The following is a 17,168-nucleotide window of genomic DNA, read 5'->3' as shown; positions in this document are numbered from 1 at the left end:
CTTTTTTACTCCTCAAAGGGGAGGGGTTGTTCAACTGATAATTACTTTTAATGTTATGAGAAGCTTTTATTGCCTTTACAATAAATATATTATTACTGCAAATAATATGCAAAGTAATAAACAAAATTACAAAAAATGAGAGAAAAGCAAAACATTTTCTAAAGGAATGGCTAAAAATACTTCCAAAAATATTGGAAAAACATTTCTTCCAGTTACTTTTAAGGGTTGCAGTACTATGAAATGCACAGAAGGCAAACAAAAACAAAAAAAAAAACCCTCAGAATGAAAACTTACTTCTTCAACCAAAACAACAAAGAAATGTTATATTTTTTCAGCAACCATATTAAATAACCACATTAAAATTTTAAAAAAAGAAGAAAAATATTTTCATTTTTAAAATTGAGATTAAAATCACTCTGTGCATATTAAAGATAACTCTTAGAGTGTGATACCTGTTTAAAAACTCCCTCACTTACTGACAATTTCAAAAAAGAAAAATTACAGTACAGCAGTGCCAACTACTCATGATAATTGTGCTCTACTGCATTTTTTTTACATGTAAAAAGAAAAGAACACTACATAATGTAAACAAATGAACATTGTCACATTCCAAAACAAAAAAAAAATTTTTTAATTTTTCAAAGGACATTTTTATTATTAGTACTAACAAATGATACAAGAAAGCCAACTTGTACAGCATCAGTAAAAAAAAAAAAACCTGCCCACCTCATCTAATATTCCTATCTAAATCTAATAATGTCCAATTCTTCCTTGTATTTATTCAAACTACTCACTCCCACAACAACAGATCGTAATTTATTCCAACAATTAATTACTCGCTAGAGGAAAGAAAATTCACTCATCTATCCTGCAGCCACCCTTTTCAATTTGAGTTTACGTGCAATTGCGTAACGTTCAGAACCAAAGTCTTTTGTGATTAAAGTATCCCTTTGTATTCTTGACTAATTTGGTTGCTGTTCTCTGCATCTATTCCAAGAGATCCAGAGCTTTGTTAAAACGAGGCTTCCATACCTGTATGTAGTATTCATCATGCAGCCTAATCTTATACAATGGGATAACCACCTCTTTGTCCCTGCTGGCAAAGTTCGTGTACATGAATTTTGCCAGATAGAACCCCATTAACTGTTCTGGCAGCCTATCTGCACTGCTCAGAGAACTTAACATTGGACTGTACAATTACCCCTAGTTCTGTATCATTCTCCACCATCTTGAGCATATAAACAACTGATTCATATATTACCCTGAGATTACTACCCCATATGCAGCCTTGCATTTACCAACATTAGGCCTCAATTGTACTTTCAGCCCATCTGCCTAATTTTTTCTAGATCTTGCTACAATAGCATGCCTTGATTCTTGTCATTAACCAACTTGCCAACCTTTGTATCGCCCACAAACTTGAACAATAAGCTTGATATGCCCCATCAATATCATTAATAAATGCTGTAAACAATAAGGAGCCCAGCACTAAACCTGAAAGACTCCATTAATAACATTAGACCAAGAAGAGCACTGCCCACTTAACTACCACTCAACCACCAGTTTATCCATAGCAGTAACTTGCCCTAATGCCACACTCTGCTTCAATTTGCACAGTCTTGCACATGGAAGTATCAAAAGCTTTACTGAAGTCTATATGATATAATTATTATTTGCATCCAGTTAGCATTAGCAGAGGCATATGATGCAAGAAAGCAAGCTTATGCAGCATCAGCCAAAAAAAAAAAAAAAAAACCGTTCCCATTTCACCCCTCCGTTCGTTCCAAATACCTGTCCAGCTCAGCCTTAAATTTATTTAGGCTATCAACTTCCACAACAAAGGATGGAAATCTGTTCCATCAACCAACTACCCACTGGCTAAAGGAAAACTTCTGCACATCTATCCTACAACTGCCTTTCCTCAATTTGAATTTATGCCCTCTCAGGTGATTATTCTGAGCAAGAGGAAGATTCCCATCAGCATTGAGCATGCTCAAACGATTCAAGGCTTTACACACCTTAATCAGATCACCTCGCAGGTGACTAGTCTCCAGACACTGTAATTTGCAAAATTTAAGCCTTTCTTCATAAGAGCAACCCTTTGTTCCATTCACTAATCTTATTGCCCTTCTCTCTACTGGTTCCAACAGCTCTACGTCCTTCTTAAAATGAGGCCTCCAGACCTGTATACAGTACTCAAGGTGCGGCCTGATCATTGCCTTATACAAGGGGATAATCACCACGTTATCCCTGCTAGAAAAATTCCTGTATATCATTAACAAGACACTATGAGCTACTCTTGCAGACCATCTGCACTGCTCAGAAAACTTCATATCTGCCTGTACAATTACCCCCAGCTCCTTTTCATTCTCTACCACTGTCAGTGTAGTACCACAGAGTTGATAAGACACTCTGGGGTTACTGCTTACCATATGTAGTACTGCCGACCGGGAGGCTAGCCAGGTGGGTTAAGTGCCTGCCTGGCAATCCAAAGGTTGTGGGTTCAATTCCCGCCTCGGGCTTGGATCACAGTAAAATGCAAAAACTTTGGGAGGTGCATTATGGCCAGAGAAGTTGATGCGCCAACAACTAACAAGAAAAAATAAATAAATAATAAAAATAAATAAATTGGTAGTACTTTACATTTGTCAATGTTAAACTTTGTTTGCCACCTCTCAGCCCATCTGCTCAACTTTTTTAGATCCTGTTGCAGCAGCGTACTGTCATTAGTTTCCTTAACAACCCTGCCAACCTTAGTTATCGTCTGCAAACTTGGACATTAAGCTTGATATGCCATCATCAATATCATTTATAGAAACAGAAAAAAAACATTTATAGAAATACAGAAAACAACAATGGACCCAACACTGAATCCTGAGGGATTCCACTAATAACATTAGTCCATGATGGGTAGTGTCCATTGATGACCACTCTGTCTTCTCCCATTCAACCATCCCTTTATCCATAGCAGCAATTTGCCTCCAATGCCACACTGCTCCAATTTGTGCAGCAGTCTTCCATGTGCAACAGTATCAAAAGCCTTTCTAAGATCCAAATATATGATATCAAAGTTATTCCCTGCATCCAGTTCCTTTGTGACCACATCATAGTATCCAATCAAATTGGTTAGCCAAGACTTTCCCTTAACAAAACCATGCTATGTCCGAGCTATAACTGAAGTCTTGTCTAGATGATCCTGCAGTGCTTCTTTAACCAGTGCCTCCCTTAATTTTCCTGGAACAGAAGTTAAACTAACAGGTCTATAATTACTTGTGTCAGCCTTTGATCCTCCTTTGTGAATTGCGGTCACATTTGCACATCTCCAGTCCATGGATACCCCCCACCCCCCCCGAGTCCAAAGAAGCTCTCATAATTATGGCTAAGGGTTTGCTTACTTCCTTTGCTGTCTCCTTTAATATAACTGGATAGATCCTGTCCACCTCGGTTGCCTTATTTATGTTTACCTTCAACAATTTCTCCTCCACTTTCCTCTCAAGTTATTACAAAATCGTCCAGCTCACTGCCAGAGTTTAACTCACCTCTGGCATTCCCCTTCCTGAATAACTCCTCATGGGTGAATGTATATGCAAAATACTCATTTAGTTTGTTAGCCACCTGAGCAGGATTATCAACTGTTGAACCATCAATATCCAGTGGACCAATCTGATTGATCCCTTTCCTTCTACAGCTTACATAGGTAAAGAACTCTTTTCTGTTTTTCTTTGCGTCTTTTGCCAAAGATTTCTCATAATCTGCCTTTGCCTGCCTAATCTCCTTTGTGACTTGATTACAGACCAGCTTATATCTATCACAGGCTTCCATGTCACCCATTGATTTATATGTATCCCGTGCATTCTTCCCATTTTTGAATGGGAAGCATTCAAAGAACTTATCTTGGAAGCTACTACGCTTTACATACCAACTAAGAAATATTGTTCAAGGTTTAGGCCTAGATGGATGTCAGATGAACTAATGAGACATATGGCAGAGAAGAAAATTCTCTGCCATATGTCTCATTAGTTCATCTGACATCCATCTAGGCCTAAACCTTGAACAATATTTCTTAGTTGGTATGTAAAGCGTAGTAGCTTCCAAGATAAGTTCTTTGAATGCTTCCCATTTTGAATTTGCTGTTGGTAATATCATCAGTTGGTCCCACTGTATAGAATTTAAATACTGACTCAGACCACCGTATTGTCATCGTATGCCATCATCATTGCCTTTATGAAAGCAAAAACCCTTCCCTTTACCCCTGATGGTAGTTACCTCTTTGAGTAAATCCCACTTCAGCACACTGTGATCACTGCCACCTAGTGGCTTCTTAATGCATGAAGAATCACTACTGATAATCAGATCAAGAGTATTACTCCCTCTAGTTGCCTCCCGAACATGCTGATATAGAAAACAATCATCCAATAAACCCACAAAAGCCTTGCTAGTGTGTGAGTGACCAAACCCACAAATTCCAGTCAATATCTGGGAAATTAAAATCCCCCATTATAAGACTCTCTGATTTACTGGCCCACTATTTCCCCTGTACAGTTTCTTATTATACTCATCAGAGTCATTAGGCCTATAGCACACATCCTACTCTCAAATTTGATCTCCCAATGCTTATGTCACACCAAACTGACTCGACACTGCACTGTCCAGCAATGTCGACTGGCTTCACTTCCTTGGATTTTATGTGTTTCTTAACTAATAGCATAACCCCTCCACCCTTCCTATCCTATCTGTACACATTGTACTCCACAAATTCCAGTTCTGCATTCCTTATATCTGTGTGACACCACGTCTCTGATATCCCAACAATATCTTCCTTTGATGTTATGAGCAATACCTCAAATTTATTTACCAAACTCCTAGCATCGGTGTACACGCAAGTATACATTTTTTTTTTTTTTTTTTTTTTTTGGGTAGTTGTTGGCGCATCGGCTTCTATGGCCATAATGCACTTCCCAAGGTTTTTGCAGTACTCTGATCCAAGCACAAGGCGGGATTCGAACCCGTGATCTTTGGGTTGCCAGGTAGGCACTTTACCCACCCGGCTAGCCCGGTCGGCGCAAGTATACATGCACCTGTTCCTATTCTTAGCTACCGTAACACAACCCATGTGTTTACTTGTACCGCAATGACTCTCCCAGAAGTCTCTGAAATATCCTGCATCTTGTTTTCCAGGCTGCTGCTCATTCCAATAGAAGCAGTGCAAGAATCACTTTCACCTCTGCCAGTGACTACTGTTAATCTATTAGTCCTTGTATCCCTCCCCCCCCCCAAGCTAGCAGTTTTCCGACCCACCTAACACTGCCTCGATAGCATCAGCAAATATTCTTGCACCCTTTCTGTTTAAGTGTATCCCATCCCTGTAGAAGCAGTCTCTCCTGTTAACAAGTACAGACCAGGCTGAAAAAAATTCTATCCCTTGAGCCTTGCGCAATCTTTCCAGGGCCGAATTGATCGAGTAAGCTGAATGAATACGAATGGCATTCTTCCTCTTGCTGAGACTACACACACATTAGCATTAGCAAGGGCATTAGCTATATACAGCATTATATAGCAAGCTTATATAGCATTAGCTATATATATAGCATTATATAGCAAGCTTATATAGCATCAGCCACAAAAAAAAAAAAAAAAAAAAAAAAAAAGCCTTATTTCACCCATCCCCTCACTCCAAATGTTTGTCAAGTTCCGCCTTGAATCTATTTAAGCTATCAACTTCTACAACGACAGATGGAAGTTTGTTCCAGCAATCAACCACCCACTGGCTAAAGGCAAACTTCCGCATATCTATCCTACAACCGTCTTTCCTCAATTTGAATTTATGCCCTCTCAGGCAATTATTCTGAGCAAGAGGAAGAATCCCATCAGCATTGAGTATGCTCAAACCAGAACACACATGAGACTACACAAAAATTTAAGTTGAGGAAGGATGGCTGCAGGATAGATGTGTGCTGTGTGGAAGTTTTTTTTTTTTTTTGGTAATGCTACATAAGCTTACTTTCTTGTATCATTTACCACTACTACTAATAACATGATTCCATTTAATATAAAGCATTATAAATGAAGCAAAGAGTAAATCTCATGAATAACATTGCCATGTAAAACCAACCAACACTGACATAGCGCATAAAAACTTCACTTTAAAAAAAAAATAAAGGGTTACTGCAACAAAAATTTATGTAAACTGTTGATTCATAGACATTTTATTTTATTTTATTTCAGAAAAGGTATGCATCACAGCAGCTTGATTGGTGTTTTTATATATAAGTGGCAGGAATAATTTACCTGGCCTGCTTGACTTCCTTATACAGAGTCATGAAACTTCTTAGTTTTTTGATATCCCTTATTATTTAAATTATATTGGCATAATCCCTCAATTTAAACTTTCCATAAACAAGGAGTGTCTCAGAACAATTTTATGAACTCTGTAATAAAGTCTTTGGACATTTTTGGGGCAATACACAAACTAAAGACAAAGCATGAGCTATGTGTTATTAGCAGTAGGTTGTTTTCAAACAATTTGTATCTTTTTGACAGATGAGGAAACAGGTTTACCATTAATTATTTCATTAATATACTAATCAAAATAACAGAAATTGAAACTAAAGAGGAACAGGAATATATAATCAAAGCACAAGAAGAATTGAATGAGAACTAATTTACATGTTTGATGAAAATAGAGAAATCTTGCAGGAAAAAAAAAAAGCTCACACCTTCAAAAGGTAGAGCAGCATTTACCAAACTTTTTTAGTCATGGAACACTTACGAAACATAAGTTTAGTGGGAGCCAAAGAACTGTTTGCTAATATTTTATTATATACAACGCACTGTGCATCAAGAGCAGCTTTATTTCCAACACATGTAAAGCCGAAATTCAAATAACTGTCATCATACTTTCGTTTTGATCTTTTATTAGTTGGTTCCTCTTTTTTCACTTAGGATTTTTGGAGAACAAAAGGCTGCAATTTTTCATCCTCACTTTGAAGTGTGACAATATTGTGTTTGTTTTCATCGACCACAGTTGCAATACTAGAAGAACCTGCTTCTCGTTTTAAAGTCCCTTTTTTCAACCACAAATCCATGGTCATTTTTTTTAATAATAATATTTCGAAATACTGATAATTATCAAAAAAAAATTTATACAAGGAATCTTTTGTTTTGTTATTTGGTTTTTAGGAGCATTAGCAACTAAGGCCATATTGCTCCGGTATATGCGGTGGTCATTCCCTGACCTTTCCGCATCCTCCGTATTTGGTGGTGATGGGCTCGAACCCCGGTCTAATCAAGAAGCGTGTGCTACGCACTGCTGCTCCTTCCCACCTGCTACGGAGGCACCTATACAAGGAAGCAAGTTTAGTTATGATATTGGTTGGCTTACCCCCCTCCCTCAAACCTGTGTACTCCAGGCTAAATCGCATATGAATGGCATATTAGATCACTATGTTGCTACTTTTTTGTAGATGTCATTACCTCTAACGCATACTTCTCTCTGCAAAAGCCCACCAAAATAAAAAATAGTGTTCGGCAGTCTATTTGATTATTAGTCTATGCCAGTATATTAATAACCAAAAAAAAATAATGTTAAAAATTATAATGATACAAAAGCAGTGTACGCTACAATATGCAAGATTTATTTATTTTATTATTATTTTTAATTATTAATTATGATTTTTCACAGAATGCTTGTTCACATATCAGGGAATACTGGTGTTCTGCAGAACACAGTTTAGGAAACACTGCAGTAGAGAGTGTACAATAGAGAATGTGTAAAAAGAAATGCAAATTATTGCACAGTAGAAGTCCTCTTATTCACATTAGTAGATGCATATTTGTCCCCAGGGCCTCACATCTGGTGAGTATGGGCTTAGCAAATCCAGGGTCCTGAGCTGGATATCATCGTTCTTCTCTCTCTCTCAGGGTAACTCAGGAATTTTTTGGCTGGTGTAGCGTAAGCCTCAGGCTTCCTCGCACCATATAGCTAATAATAATAATATAATGCAAGAAAGCAAACTTGTATAGTGTCAGCAAAAAAAAAAAAAAAAAAAACCACCCTTTCCATTCATTCCCTCTAAAGGTTTGTCTAATTCAGGCTTGAATTTATTTAAGCTGTCAACTTCCACAATGACAGATGCAAGTTTGTTTCAACAATCAACCACCAGCTGGCTAAAGGCAAATTTACACACATCTATTCTACAAGGTGTTCCACGTAAAACTGGCCCACCTCATACTGGTGTCATATTCATTTTTAAACAACTACTGTGCGAAGTTGTTCAAAGAATGAATTTTAGCCAAATCATTTCAGTTTGTGTTGCTCAACATACAGTTGGCATTTGGTGCTCATAAGTGATAGGTTTGTGTGAGAGTATCGTCAAGAATACCATATTCTGTGTAAGAAAGGATTTGTATAGTGGAAGCCTATGTACGCACTGGCTCTTTTAAGGAAACAGGAATTGTTTTCTGAGAAATTTCCTATTGCTACCATTCCAGCTAAGAGTACTATTCAGTGCTTACTTGCAAAATGGCAAACAACAGGTTCCATTGTAAATGCACCAAGAAATCATCTACTCTCTGTTAGGACTCCAGAGATGGTGTTGAACATTCAAAAGAGAATTTTAGCTTGCTCCGGAAAATCTATCAGGAAAGTGTCGCAACAAACTGGAGTGAAACCAACTTCTTTTCGTGTACTTCACTAACTGAAATTGAAACTATCGCGTGTCTTGTGTCCAAGAATAATTGCCATCTGATGCAGCAAAACACCTGAATTATTATGAGTGGCTCCTTAACAAGATTGCAAACTGTGAACTTGACCCACTGCTTTATTTCACGAGTGATGAGGCATGGTTCCATATTTCTGGTCATGTGAATTCTCATAACACTCGATACTGGTATGCGGAAAATTATAACAACTTACATCACAAATCGCTTCACGACCAGAAAATCAGGGGTATGGTGTGCAGTTTCTGACAATCGAATCTTCAGCCCAATATTTTTTGACATTACAGTGAACACAGCAGTTTATCTTCAGATTTTTGAGAACTTCTACACTCAATTAACAGAACAAGAGCGTGAAAACTGCTACTTTCAACAGGATGGCGCCACACGTAACACGGCTCGTGAATCACTGGCCTGTGTTCATTACAGTTTCACAGAGGAACACACAGTTGGCAAAGAATTTTGGCTGCCACATTCTCCAGATTTTTCTTCGTGTGATTTTACCTTTGGGTATATTTGAAAGGAAGAGTTTATGAGTACAATCCCCACACAAAAAAAGGAAATGAAGAACAGCATTCGAAGAAATAACGAGGCTAACAACGTCACCGTTTGCATCGGGTCACCTTGAATATGATTACACATGCAGAAAAGTGTATAGATGCATAAGGATATCAATTCCAGCATCTCTTATAACTGTGTGTACATTCAGAGAGAATAAATAAAGTTACTTTTGACTGATTTTTTTGTGTTTATCTCATTTTACTCCTGTCTACATTTCTCTAATTATTTTGCCAGTGACTGGAGCCAGTTTTACATGATCCTGTACAACTGTCTTTACTCAATTTGAATTTATGCCCCTTCAGGTGCAGAATCTGAGCAAACAGGAAGACCCGATCAGCATTGAGCTTGCTCAATGCCATTCAAAGCTGGCCTAATACACCTCAATCAGATCACCTCACAGGTGACTAGTCTCTAGATGCTCCAATTTACAGACGTTCAGCCTATCTTGGTAACAGCAACCCTTTGTTCCACTCACTAATCTCGTTACCCTTCTCAGTACTCATTCTAGTAGATCAACATCTTTCCTAAAATTAGGCTTCCAGACCTGTATGCAGTACTCAAGGTGTGGCCTGACCATCCCCTTATACAAGAGTATAATCACCTCCTTATCCCTGCTAGCAAAATTCCCATATATCACTGACAAGACCCCCATGAGCTGCTCTTGCAGCCTGCCTGCACTCCTCAGAAAATGTCGTATCTGACTGCACAATTATCCCCAGGCTTTTTTCATTCTCCCTTACTCTGAGTGTAGTACTGCACAGTTAGTATGTCATTCTGGGGTTACTGCTACCCATATGCCATACTTTGCATTTGTCAATATTAAACTTCAGTTGCCACCACTCAGTTCATCTGCTCAACTTTTCTAGATCCTGTTGTAGTACCATACCATCCTTACTGTCATTAACAACCCTACCAACCTTCATATAGTCTGCTGGAGATTAAGCTTGATATACCTTCATCAATATCATTGATAAATACAGAAAAGAACAATGGACCCAACACAGACCCCTGAGGAACTCCAATAACATTAGTCCACGAAGGGCAGTGTCCATTGATTACCACTCTCTGTCTTCTCCGACTCAACCATCTTTTATCCATTGTAGCAACTTACCCTTAACGCCATACTGCTCCAACTTGTACAGTAGTCTTCCATGTGCAACAGTATCAAAAGCTTTCCTAAAATCGAAGTATATGATATCAAAATTACTTTTTTGCATTCAGTTCCTTTGTGACCACATCACAGTATCTAATAAAATTAGTCAGACAAGACTTTCCCTTAACAAACCCATGCTGTGTCTGAACTATAATTGCAGTCATCTAGATGATCCTGCAGTGCTTCTTTAATCAGTGACTAGCCAGGTGGGTAAAGTGCCTGACTGGCAACCCAAAGATCGCGGGTTCGATTCCCGCCTCAGACTTTGATCAAAGTACTGCAAAAACCTTGGGAGGTGCATTATGGCCACAGAAGCCTATGCGCCAACAACTACAAAAAAAAAAAAAAAAAAATCAGTGACTCCATTATTTTCTGCAGAACAGAAGTTAAACCAACAGGTCTGTAATAAATCAAGTCACCATTTGACCCCCCTTTGTGAATTGGGGATACATATCATATCTCCTTGGGGACCTCTCAGAGTCCAAGGATGCCCTCATAATCATGGCTAAGGGCCTGCCTTACTTCCTTTGCTGCCTCCTTTAATATACTGAACAGATCCCATCCACCCCAATAGCCTTCCTTATGTTTAACTTCAGCAATTTCACCTCCACTTTGCTCTCAGTTATTACAAAATCATTTAACGCTCTGTTAGAGTTTGATAAGCTTCTGGCCTCCACTTCCCTATAGAATTCATCATGTGTGAATGTAGATGCAAAATACTTATTCAGTTTGTCAGATACCTGAACGGAATTATCAACAATTGAACCATCAATATCAAGTGGACCAACTTGATTCATCCCCTTCCTTCTAGAGTTTAAATAAACAAAGAAGTTTACTGTTTTTCTTTGCATCCTTTGCAAAAAAAGGTTTCTTGTAATCTGGCTTTGCTCTCGTAATCTCCTTTGTGACTTGATTACAGACTATCTACCACAGGCATTTGTGTCTCCTGATAATTTATGTGTCCGATGCATTTTTCTTCTCTGCCACGAGTCTCATTAGTTCATGTGACAACCATTTAGGCCTAAACCTTGAACAGTATTTCTTAGTTGGTATGAAAAGCCTAGTAGCTTCCAAGATTAATTCATTGAATGCTTCTAATTTAGAATTTGTTGTTGGTAATATTATAATCAAGATTATAAATGATGCTAGAACTAGGGGACATAAATTCAAGTTACGGGGGGAAATGTTTAGATTGGACTGCAGGAAGTTTTATTTTAGCCAGCGTGTTATAAATTACTGGAATAATTTGCCTTCATGGGTGGTAGAGGTCAACAGTTTGGGGAAATTCAAAGGTCATCTGGATAGTACTTTCGGGTAAGGGAAGCGCATAGGATGATAGGTTTAATTTCCTTTTTATTTTTTTTATTTATTAATTATTATTATTTAGTTATTTATTTATTTATTTTTTTTATTATTGTTTTGTTCGGATTTTTTTTTTTTTTTTTTTTGGCTGGTGCAGCATAAGCCATAGGCTTTCTTGCACCATGCGGCCGTTACTAATACTAATATCATCAAGGTCCCACTGTTTAGAATTTAAAAACTGTCCAAGACCGCTGTAGTCACCTATACAAAAGCAAAAACCTTCCCTTTACCCCTGATGGTAGTTACATCTTTGAGTAAATCCCACATTAACACACAATGATCACTGCCACTAGTGGTTCCTTTATCTGCAGATTCTTAATGCATGAATAATCACTGCATATAATCAGATCACGAGTATTACTCCCTCTGGTTGCCTCTCGAACATGCTGCTGTAGAAAACAATCATCCAATAAATCCACAAAAGTCTTGCTAGTTTGTGAGTGACTAACCCACAAGTTCCAGTGCATATCTGGGAAGTTAAAATCCCCCATTATAAGACAATCTGATTTACTGGCCCACTATTTGTCTGTACAGCTGTTCATTGTACTCATCAGCGTCATCAGGCCTATAACACACTCCTCTCAACTTTTCTTTCCCAGTGCTTATGTCACACCAAACCAACTGAACACTGCACTGTCCACCCATGTCAACTGGATGTACTTCCTTAGATTTTGTTTGTTTCTTAACTAACAGCATGACCCCTTTCTATTCTGTCTATTCTTTCTGTACACACATTGTACTCCCCAAATTCTAATTCTGCATTCCTTATCTCTGTGTGACACCGCATCTCTAATATCCCAACGATATCTGCCTTAGATGCCTTGACCAGCAATTCAAATTCATCAAATTTATTTACTATAATTGTAGCGTTGGTGTACATGCAAGTAAACATGCACCTGTTCTTACTCTTAGTTACCATAACATAGCCCATGTATTTCCATGATGACTCCCAGCAGTCCTTGAAATCCCCAGTACCTCGCTTTCCAAGTTGCTGCTCAATACCAATAGAAGCAGTGCAAGAACGACTTTCACCTCTGCCTGTGGCTACTGTTAATCTATTAGTCTGTGAATCGCTCTCCACAAGCTAGCAGTTTTCTGACTCACCTAAATTGCCTCGATAGCATCAGAAAATATTCTTGCACCCTTTCTATTGAAGTGTATCCCATTCCTGTAGAAACAATCCTCCTGTTAACAAGCACAGACCACACTGAGAAAAATTCTACCCCATTAGCCTTGCACAATCTCTCCAGGGCCAAATTGATTTACCTGGAGAGATTGTGCCAAATTGATTGTATCGTGCCTGGGTAGAATTGCAGACACCTTCAAATTTAACCCTAACTCACAATTGTTTTTCAACATTGATCTGTACTTGTTAAGTCTGCAGATCTCCTACTCTTAATGTCATTAGTGCCAACATGTACAAAAATATCACCTTTTGTGCCCTTAAAAGATAACTGCTCTACAACATCCTCAACCTTTGCCTTATCTGACACAATCAGGATTTGCTGCTAGTCAGTTAATCAAAAAAAAGTCTGTTAAAAGGGAGAAATAAAAGTTTTGAATTATTCAATTATTTTATTGAATTATATTTTCATTAAAATGTGTACATATACAAAAAACCAGTAAATTTTAACTGGGATGAGTAATTTTCAAAGAAAGAAACACCACAGCTGCCTGCAGCTACCATGACTCTTTCTTTGGATATTTTGTATCCTGGTACTGCTGGCTCCACTTTTCTGTAGGTAACACATCTTATAACTTAGATTTGTTTCATCTATATTACAGAATTGTTCTACAATCAATATTTCTCTGTCAATAAATATCCTTAACTTTAAGCAGCAGGCTATTAAGTAGATAATTTCTCCCTTCTAATGCTCAATACTTGGATACCATGACATTCTTTCTGTCTAGGTCATGTATTACTTGTTGCAGAACTTTCTGTACCATCAATCTTTTGATGTATGGCCAAGGCCTTTTCTTTGAGGTATTATGGAATCTTGAAGGCAAGACTCAGAAATCATATATACCATTAAGAAAATACAATGAGGAGGATGAATACAGAGCTGGCAAATTTAATAAAATGGATATAAAAAAGGGTGGGGGAGTGAAAATAATGAAAAGTACTGAAGCTGATAATAGTCACGTGTTGATCTGTAATGGTAGAATTAGTGAACAGGTTAGCACCGATGCACCACATTTTGTTCGTAGTGAATTGCCAAAGTAGATAATTGGCATAGTTTTGATCGTACGCTGGTGTGCAAAACTTAAGGACCAACACTATTTCTAAAAGTTACAACCACAAAATCTTCACTTAAGGTACTCTTTACTGATGAGAGTAGATTCAGTCTCAGCAGCGAATCTGGACATCAGCTAATCTGGCGAGAGGTTGACACACAGTATCACCCCGCAAACATCACTGAAAGGGATCGATATGGCAGTCGAGGTGTTCTCGTCTGGGGTGGCGTTATCTTGGTTGGACGTACACAACTCCAGACACTGGAAGGCAGTACTGTAACTGGTGCATGCTGAGGTAATCCTTCCCTGTGTGCGTCTGTTCCGAGGTGCATTGGCCCCGAACCCCGAGTTCATGTTTATGGATGATAACACCACACCCCATCGCACTGCAGCTGTTGCCATGCTTTTGGAAAGTGAGGACATTGTTCGTATGGACTGGCCTGCCCGTTCCCTCGATCTAAATCCCATCTAACACATATGGGACGCTCTGGCGAGATGCCTAGCAGCACTTACACACCCACCAGAAAATGTTCACCAGCTGAAGATGGCGCTGACAGAGGAATGGACGATGTTACCGCAAGAACTTTTCAACAACATTGTTATAAGTATGGACAGGTGGTGCAAAGCCTGCATCAACATTAGAGGTGGCCATATCTCCTACCGAGGACCACCTCTTTCCTTTGTTCCATCTTTGGCAGTGACGCATCTGTATCATGGCAGCAGTGCTATGTTGCCATTTTTGAATAAAGTCCCTCTGTACCATTTTGTTTCCGTTGTTGTTTCCTTCATCATTTCTGTACCTCACGAGGTTCTTTGGTATGCTTTTCCCATATCCAGGCCACTCCTATGATAAGCTACAGGTGAAAACCTAACTGATCCTTAAATTTTTCACACCAATGTATCTCACATTGTTAATACCTTCACAATGAGTTGCCATGGTATTACACTACCTCGAATAAGTAACGCTTCACCAATGGAGAAGACAAATGTTACTTATTCTCGGCGGGTACCACCACACAAACGGCACTGTTTCAAGGCTTGTTGGCCTCTCCTCGGTGGGCAGGTAGGTACCCTGGTGTTGCAATCATGACAATCCAGTTGTGAAGTTTAACTGCACAATATGAGAGATGCCTGACTGTGTGCAAAAGTATATTTTGCATAAAGCATGACACTATGCATCTCTCATATTGTGGAGTAATGATTCATAAGGTCATAGACATTTTTTAGATTTTTTGCAATGGGACCTACTGATGTTATTAATATGTACCAAATAGGAAGTAATCACAGAAGCTGCTAATTTTGTCCCAACTAAGGCAGTGGTGCCCTTGAGGAAGCTTTCAGAAGATTAGACTGGTCGCAGAAAGGAGTCAATGTGAACGGAGAGTACCTAAACCATTTACGATTTGCAGATGACATTGTGGTTATAAGCCACGATCCCAAAGAATTAGAGGAAAATCTTAATCAGTTATGCACAGTTAGTAAGGATTTTTGACTAAAGATGAATATGGCTAAAACAAAAGTAATGATGAACAAGTATGCCACGGAAAGTGAAATAATGATTGAAGGAGCAGTAATTGAAAAGGTGGAGTCATATACTTATCTGGCACAAGTTATTAGCTGTAATAATGATAAATGGCTGGAAGTCAAGAGAAGAATAAATTTTGGATGGATAGCATTCAGGAAATATAGTCACATACTGAAGAGCAATATCCCAGTTTGTCTGAAACGTAAAATAATGAATCAATGTATACTCCCCACCATGACTTATGGAAGTGAAACTTGGGCACTCACCAAAAGAATGGAAGAGAAACTGAGAACTACACAGCGAAGAATGGAACGAATTATATTGGGAATCAGACTGTCAGATAAGAAGAGAAACACATGGATTAGGCAGCAAACTCAAGTCAAGGACATTCTTATCAAAACTAAAGAACTAAAATGGTCTTGGGCAGGACACATAGCTCGAAGACATGATGACAGATGAACTAAGAAAATAACAGACTGGTACCCAAGAGGAGCTAGAAGAAAACCTGGAAGACAAAGGCGGAGATGGATAGATGAAATTCACAAGTTTTTGGGTAGTAAATGGATGGCCAGTGCTCAAAACCAAAGGAACTGGAAAGTTGCTGGAGAGGCCTTCATCCTGCAATGGATTGAAAATGGCTGATGATGATGATGAAGGCAGTGGTTTTCTATCTTTTGCCACTCAAGTCACACCTGAAGTTAAAAGACACATATTCACAGCACACCTAAATAGTAATTGCCACTGAACTCGATGGTGTTTTTCCCAATCTCACGGCACACTTGAAAAGGGTCGCAGCACAACAATGTGCCGGGGCACACACGTTGGGAACCACTGGACTAAGGTATTGTTCAAGGTCTGAAGCAAAATGGATGTCATATGAACTGATAAGCTTAGCAGCAGAGAAGTAAAATGTATGGAGCAATTGTAAAATTGTCAGGAGACACAAAAGCTTGCAGTAAATATAAATTAATCTGTAATCAAGTCTTTTTTATGGTTAATCATGTCAAGAAGATTACATAAATCTTGCTAAGGGTGCAAAGAAAAGCAGAAACAAATTTTTGCTTATGTTAATATTAGATGCAAAGGGATGTCCCACATTGGTGTAGTTCAGGCCTGGGCAAACTTTTGGGCTGAAGGGCCACAATAGGAATTCAAAAAGAAGGCGGGCCGCACGTAAAATAGTATTTTTAGATATATATTATTTGGTATCATGAAGAAGAAATATAACATAAAAAAATTATTCTCTTAACAACCAAGAATTTAATGAGATGAATGGAACTGTTTTACATCTTTTAAAATTTTTTTAATTTCGGGTGTTAATTTTGTAGTTGAGATTCTTAAAATTGCTTGTAAATGTTCATCCGTGATGCTTGATCGTAAAGAATTTTTATTTAGATTCATGATGGAAAATGTTTGTTTACATACATAGGTTGATCCAAAAATAACCAACATTTTTCGGGCAAAATCTTTTAAGTCGTCGAATTTGTCCGAATTAAGAGTATTGTAAAATTTACAGATTTCCTCATGACTGTGCAATTCCCTTAAATCGGTATCACACTGCAGATCTATAATCTGAAGCTGTAGTTCACTCGGTGCACTATCAATTTCTATTGAAAA

General features: G+C 38.3%; 1 protein-coding gene across 2 annotated transcripts in view; it reads right to left on the bottom strand.

Moving 5' to 3' along the window:
* LOC150085405 (uncharacterized) overlaps nucleotides 1-17,168 on the bottom strand; it is a 209,930-nt gene that overhangs the window by 175,807 nt on the left and 16,955 nt on the right. The window lies entirely within an intron of this gene.

The sequence above is a fragment of the Mastigoproctus giganteus genome, chromosome 5, assembly GCF_048544385.1.
Source record: "Mastigoproctus giganteus isolate SK-2022 chromosome 5, ASM4854438v1, whole genome shotgun sequence".
Lineage (NCBI taxonomy): Eukaryota > Metazoa > Arthropoda > Arachnida > Uropygi > Thelyphonidae > Mastigoproctus > Mastigoproctus giganteus.
This window is presented reverse-complemented; position numbering and strand designations above follow the sequence as displayed.